At 40.4% G+C, this 7,144-nt stretch overlaps 1 protein-coding gene and 1 long non-coding RNA gene across 2 annotated transcripts in view; one reads left to right on the top strand and one right to left on the bottom strand.

The window, feature by feature from the left end:
• LOC116686405 (uncharacterized) overlaps positions 1–3,685 on the bottom strand; it is a 16,813-nt gene extending 13,128 nt beyond the window's left edge. The window contains exon 1 of the long non-coding RNA XR_004331244.1: positions 3,629–3,685. This is a non-coding gene — a long non-coding RNA (uncharacterized LOC116686405). The remainder of the gene's footprint in view (positions 1–3,628) is intronic.
• The window catches only part of ptchd4 (patched domain containing 4), a 51,613-nt gene that overhangs the window by 26,298 nt on the left and 18,171 nt on the right, over positions 1–7,144 (top strand). The gene's annotated exons all lie outside the window — the stretch shown is intronic.

The raw sequence follows: 7,144 nt of genomic DNA, 5'->3' as shown, positions 1-7,144 counted from the left end.
ATGTGGTAAACAGATACAGATACAGATAATGCTGTACTCGCTCATCCCTAGTAGAGAGACATGGTTGGAACTGAGCTGTTGGTTTGGCGGAGTCTTTCGACTGCCAGCAGGTAATTCTCTAGTTTCTTGACATTCTCACTTGAAAAATCAGGGTATTTGAGGTGTAGACAATTTTCACAAAATCAAATTTTTTTAATGGAAAAATTGCCTCTTACAAAGAGTGTTGCATTATCTTTTGTTGTTGTAGCGTTAATGTTGCTAGGCTAGTGAATATCCTCAAGTCTGTTTGGAGTGAGTTTTATAGTCAGTCAGTCAGTGTTTCTCCATTCTGAGGACATTAAAACTACTCGTGAGATGTAGGGATGTCACGCAAAAATCTAGTGGTCGGTACCAATACCACAACACACCTACTCAATAGCACGATGTGTTAAAAAATAAAAAGACCAATCCTATTTAAACATTAATTCCTTTGTTTAAACATTTGAAAATTATAAAAACAATAGTGGCAACTACGGACCACAAGACCAGAAATTTACGGTAAAAAAGTCAAACTAAATCCCATGTCCTCCTTTACATTACGCTCCTTACGCGCTTGGCCTGGATTGACTGTGTGGTCGAATGATGCCGGTGGCAGTGATATTCTAACCCAGACTTCCTTTTCCCATGTGTATGAGTGAATTTCTGCCATACATCATTCCATAATAAAGTTGAAAGGACAACAAAATAAAATGAAATGTAGTGAAGATCATGGGAGCTGCAGGCTATGGTAATAATGACTAAGCATGATGGATTTTACAAGGTATTGTTATATTAACTGCAAAACATATTTATTAGCAAGATTGTTGCATTTGGCAGTCAGCAAAACAAGCTGTAAGTCACTGGGCAACTGTGCACCACTTTACTATTAAAAGGAGCTCGTGTTGCCACTGCCAAGTTCAGATTATTATTCTAAGTGTCCGACAACATCATGGAAAGGATTCCCACAGAGGGCAGCCGTTCTGTTAAAAAGTAGGATCATCATGTACCTTTACAGATAGACTAGGTCTAGATTCCTTCCCGAGATCATCTTGTACCTTTACAGATAGACTAGGTCTAGATTCCTTCCCGAGATCATCATGTACCTTTACAGATAGACTAGGTCTAGATTCCTTCCCGAGATCATCTTGTACCTTTACAGATAGACTAGGTCTAGATTCCTTCCCGAGATCATCATGTACCTTTACAGATGGACTAGGTCTAGATTCCTTCCCTAGATCATCTTGTACCTTTACAGATAGACTAGGTCTAGATTCCTTCCCGAGATCATCATGTACCTTTACAGATGGACTAGGTCTAGATCCCTTCCCGAGATCATCATGTACCTTTACAGATAGACTAGGTCTAGATTCCTTCCCGAGATCATCATGTACCTTTACAGATGGACTAGGTCTAGATCCCTTCCCGAGATCATCATGTACCTTTACAGATAGACTAGGTCTAGTTTCCTTTGCTTCATCACCTTCTTTCTGAGAGGAGCAACAGAGTCTAAAGTCGTCTGTAGCGAGGTTGTAGCAACGTTCACTAAGTTATCATTTTGGGAGGGACTAAAGTTAACATAAAGGTCCTCTGGTGTAATAAGGAACAGAATTAAATAAAATGCTTTTGGAGTAGCTTCCTTAAAGTTAGCTTTAGCACTGTGAGATAGGCATCTAGTGTAGAAGCTTTTATCTAAATTCGTATAAATTGGGTTGTAAGAATTCTAAAGTTATTAAAAACAGAAATAACCAAATGACACGCCGTGTGGAAATTTGCTTCCGGGTATCCGAGAGAGACGTTCCTCCCTCCTGCAGCTGAAGGGGCTCACTAAAGGTAAAGCTGTGTCATGGGTTCCCTTTATCTGCTTCATCAAAGCCTCCTCTAACATGGCAGTAAAACCTATCCATTATTCCCTCTGAACAATCCAGCTTATGTCATCTCAGGCTTTTTGAATCATGTAGAGTGGGGTTATTCAACCCCCGGGGGGTCCTCAGAGTCAATGAAGGGGGGCTCCTAGTTATTGTTCATTCTTTTAAGTTTTTTTTTCAAAAAATAAAAAGGTTTTACATGCATCCAACATATTAGCAAATATAAATCCCCACTTTGTATAGACTTATTGTCTTATAGGAAAGGTGGTCACTAAGGTCCACACATACAGTAAATCCCAAGGATTTAATGTGCCACATGTATGTTTTCAAATGAAAACATGGTTTATATAAGTATTCCAAAAATTATAAGGCTATTTCAAAAGTTAAGTATTCTATGTGAAAAAGGTATATACACGTAATTGTAGACTAAGTTTAAAATGCACCTTTATTTTCTACAATATATGTAGTTTGGCTTAAAAGTCGTTGAAGACCCCTGATGTAAAGGAAGAAGAAACTCTCCACAGGGCAGGTGGACATGCGGGTGGACCTTGGTTTTATATTAATGTATCCTTTATTAAATGGAGCAGCTTGTCCCCCTGTCTGTGTCCCCTGTGTCTCACTGCTATATCATCTGCAAACTGGCCAATTACTGCTGAGCTGAGCTTGGCACTTTCTTCTCTCCGTGGACAGGCCTGCATCTGCTCACTATATTCATCTTCCCAAACATGCAACCACTGTACATCACACAGGGACATGGTCGTACTCTGAGCTTCTCTTTAGTCATCTGTACAGTTAGTTAAATTTACCCGGCAAAAGGGAGATAAAGCACCAAAAAGGACTAATACTAAAGTAATTCAAAGATGTGGTAACATTGGATCTGGACAGGAAGGATAATTTTGGGAGTTGAAGGGGGGTGCTGTGATTCTGCCTTCTCCCCCGTGAAACAGGTTCGTGGAGCTGAATGTTACGATGTCGGTTTAATATCGCATATCGTTACAGCCCTACAAATTATTGCTTTTATCTTTCCAAGTTTTACTCTTTAATGCCAGACAATTTGGCTGAAATTCAGTGGCGGTGCGTGGTGAATGTTACCAAGGAAGTATGGAGATCATATTACCTCAAGTCGAATATAGTTTGAATAGTATAACAATCAATACTAATCAATTGCTAAAATTACTTTTCAAATGTGTCTTTGTCATAAACCTGCTGGCCAATGGTATAAGCCCTCTCACCTTGGCCTACCTGCATGTGAAAAAAATGCTTTTTTTTAAATTCTGTTCCTGGTAACCAAAGATACTTTTTCACTACTTTCCCTCTGTAATTGCAAAAACATTATTTCAGTTGTAAAGATAATTCCAAACCTATTTACTTAGAATATTATGTTATTTATTTGGAATATTTTATACTTACAGAAATTAAAATAAAACCCCTCCCTCTTTCCTCCCAAACCTGTCCCTACAACCTATTACATTGAATAATTATTAATTAATTACTCAATGTAACTTTTATTCTTGTATTTGTATATTATTATTCTTCATGTAAAGCTCAAAGGAGTTACCTTGTTGCTGAAAGGTGATGTAGATAAATAATAAAGCAGCCTTGCCTTACAACCTCAGCCTGTCAGTCGGTCCCCGGGGCATAGAAACTACCGTTGGACCTGCTTGTCTCACAGGAAGTGGGACGCCAACAGCACCGCGACTGCTTTCACAGTGAAAGGAATCTGCGTGAAGTGTTTTCACATCTACAGTTTGTTGGCTCTGGTCCAAATCAGTTGATGAGTTTGTAAAGTTGGAGCGTTTCCCGACTAGTGCGACTTCTCGCTGGCCCTGGCCCCTCGGCCCACTGCTGTAGCAGCAGCAGGGTCCATCTGGGAGGACGTCCCAGCTGCTACTGCTGCTCATTATGTCTGCTCAGCATTCTGCTCTGCCGGCGTCTATCTTCAACGCAAGTGGCGGCTGGGTGACCACGGTAACGATAGCTTAGACAATCTTGACCACAGTCCACTTCTGGAAGAGAAACTTTGCAAGTTGCCACGGTTTGCCACATTGAAGATTACACAGCACACCTGACTACAGGAGCTGTTTAGCTCAGGCTTACAGTGTAGGCTACACCTGGTTGTTGGGTCGGATCACAAACTAAACGCAGCATAGCGTACCAGAGTTCGCTTGGAACCGGACCGGCTGCCCAAACCAACCGCACCAAACTGAACAAGGCAGGTCTGAAAAAGCACGTAGAGACGAATGTGAACAAGAATCTTTGAAATTTGTCCAGTATTGAGCAAGAATACGGTAACCGGCCACGAACCAGGCTCCATTGTGCATCGTTGATTTCCATCCACTAAAAGGTCTGTTTTTGCCACTGACAGGTTGTTATTTTAAGTGTCATTACGGAATGGATCCCTACTGAAACATATCTTTTTTGTGGAAGAGTAAGATCCTTTTGTGTAGCACTCTTTGTGGATGTGAATTTTAGTCGTGCAATTGCCCAATAACTTCCATTGTAGCTTGTTTCGCTGCTGCCGACTGCAATGATCCTGCGGCTCTTTGCTGCGTGTCACCCCCATCTCTCTCCCCCTTTCATGTCTATCTACTGTCCCGAAAAAAAGAATCTTTGTAATCTCTGTGTTCTGCCACATCGATCGAGCCTGGGATGTTTCTGCCAGTGTTGCTGCATTATTTACAAGCCGTTTGGACTGTTCTCTTTCTGGACCTCGATGTTTTTACAGACTGATGTTTTTTATCCTCAAGATGAGGGGAAGAGAAATAGTGACACTCAACATTAGCCAGTCACATGCGGTGGCCCCCTCCGCTGATGGTGAATAGCCCCCTGGGAATTCCTGCCTGCTTCTATTCATAGGGCTGGATGATTGATGATCGATTTCGGGATGTTATTGCCATGAGTGGCTCTGGGATGATGGAAGTGTGACAGCTTTAGGGTCGTTATTAAGGACTGCAGGGAAGATTCATAAACCAGGTCTATACATCAATTAATATAGCTCTATGACTATGTCGCAGATGGAAAAATATCCTTCTTTCTGGAAGAGCAAGCCATTTGAAGTCTCCCAGTGTTTCTACCACAATTCCTGTTGCCATGGGCAACAGGAAAAATGTATTTTATATTCTGGGAACTAGGTTTATTTCTGGTCCCAATTCGGTTATGTTCTTGTACTGATTTTATTTATCTTTTCCACTTATTTCTTCCCGTCTTGGTTCAGAATTATAACACCAGTGTTCAGTATTCTGCCTCACAGCACCTTTAATTGAAGCATGTGGCTGTAAGGTATTTATAGTATAAAGAGTTCTTGCAGGTAAAGCTGATTGCAGATGCGGTAAGACAAATGTTTAATTGAAGCAGACAATAATATTAATACAGTTTGGTCTTGCATCATCTGTGCACATTCCAAAGAGGACGAGTTTAATTCTGTTTCCCTCTACTCTCCTGTCCAGTAACACCACTGTGGTCAACGTATTCTTATCAACGGCTTTGTATGATTTTGTACAAAAACGTATGCACATTCATTTGCATAATGTGTATGAAATTAGGCGACCGCGGACACATGACCATGGAAATATAGCCAACAAAAGGTTACTGGGAGCCAGCTTCAGAGCACGGTGGACTGTCATTTCAGAGGCCGCTGTGAGTTGAGTTAAGCCGACAAAAGGTGACGTTAACATTTTGTTGGTTGATTTAGCAGCGATTACAGTTGAGTTTCGCCAACATTAACTGAGTTTCCTGCAGCATAGAGAATGAAGTTCAGGCACTAAAACAACTAGTTAAGATTAAAACCACGCATTTCCTTGATGAAAATCCTGTGGATGGGAACTTTGCTCCCCAGGTTTGAAGCACAAAAGTATTTGTGAGAGTAGGGATTTTAAAAGCTAAACTACTATTAAATCCATCTGCTGATTATGGGACCTGTCAAAAAAGTTATCTACTCTATGTTATGCAAAGTAAGCGTGGGAACATGTAGGTGCGTCAACACGCGAGTTCAGGGATTTTTCTTATTAATGACAACGGAAAAAGGTATTGAAACTGTGGGCACTGTGTCCTCCATTTATGATTTTTCTAGGTAGATTCTCAAAGTGAAACAGAGACCAGCCGCAAACCACCAACCCATAATATTATGGTGCAAAACTCCTATTTTCTGTCTTGTTTCTGCCTGTATGTCATTGATTCATAAGAAATATTGCAGTCTCTTCTAATGCTGCTCATAATAACTGTGTTGCTTGCGTGACCAGAGACTATAAAAATATACACTATGCACATCATTTTCTCCTCTTTGTTCAATGCAATGGTACAAGTTATTACACTTTAGATTTTTCATTTTAGAGTTTTTTCACATCCGTCAAAAGCCTGTGATCACTCAGACCCCCGGCACATGCAAAACATCCTCGAAAATGGCATCTGATAAGCTGATTCAAGTCTCCCTACACAAAGCACTTTACAACAAACTAAAGTGCTTTAAAGTAGAGCCCAATCTTCAATTCCATTTAGGAAAGCTTTTCTTTCTTCATTTGACAAATTACCTCCACCAAGTCTTTTGGTTCACATTACATTAATGTAAAAAGTCTTCACTTGTGCTGTTACATGTAAGTAAAGGCTTAAGGCATTGAGGAGAAAGCTATTGCCGAAAAATTTGAAAATACACATTTTTACCTTGTTGTAATAAACTCATGTCATTTGGTATTGCTGGCCATCAGTTATGAAACATTGATTGTTAACCTCAAATTGTACACTGTTAATCTTAATCACACTAGTTGGAAGAGAGGAGGCACCAATTCATTAGAATGTAGCTTTATTTTTCATTTAGAAAACTGCCCAAATGGTAAAATTATCACAAGCCACCCAACCCATGTTCACTCACCCAATCAAATAAAAAAATAACTCAATTTGGCAGAGCATGTCCCAATCTGGCAAACTGATTTGCCATTCGTGTGAGTGTGTGAATGTTGGCTGGAATTAGTGTTATGATGGTAGGGAATGAGGACCAAAATGCAGGGAAAAGGCACGCAGGCAGGAGGAGATATATATCAAGTATTTATTTACCAAAAGAGTTCAACAAACAATTGATCCAAAAAACAAAGAGGTCTGGGTGAAAAAGGTGAGAAGAAAACAGGGAGCAAAGACAGGGTAAAAACTCATGAGGAAACACAGCAGTACACAGACAGCATCACTAAGTTACAGAGCGACCTGACAGGAGACAAAGGGAACACAGAGGTTAAATACAAGAGGTAACGAGGTAACGAGGAACAGATGACACA

The sequence above is a fragment of the Etheostoma spectabile genome, unplaced genomic scaffold (assembly GCF_008692095.1).
Source record: "Etheostoma spectabile isolate EspeVRDwgs_2016 unplaced genomic scaffold, UIUC_Espe_1.0 scaffold362, whole genome shotgun sequence".
Lineage (NCBI taxonomy): Eukaryota > Metazoa > Chordata > Actinopteri > Perciformes > Percidae > Etheostoma > Etheostoma spectabile.
This window is presented reverse-complemented; position numbering and strand designations above follow the sequence as displayed.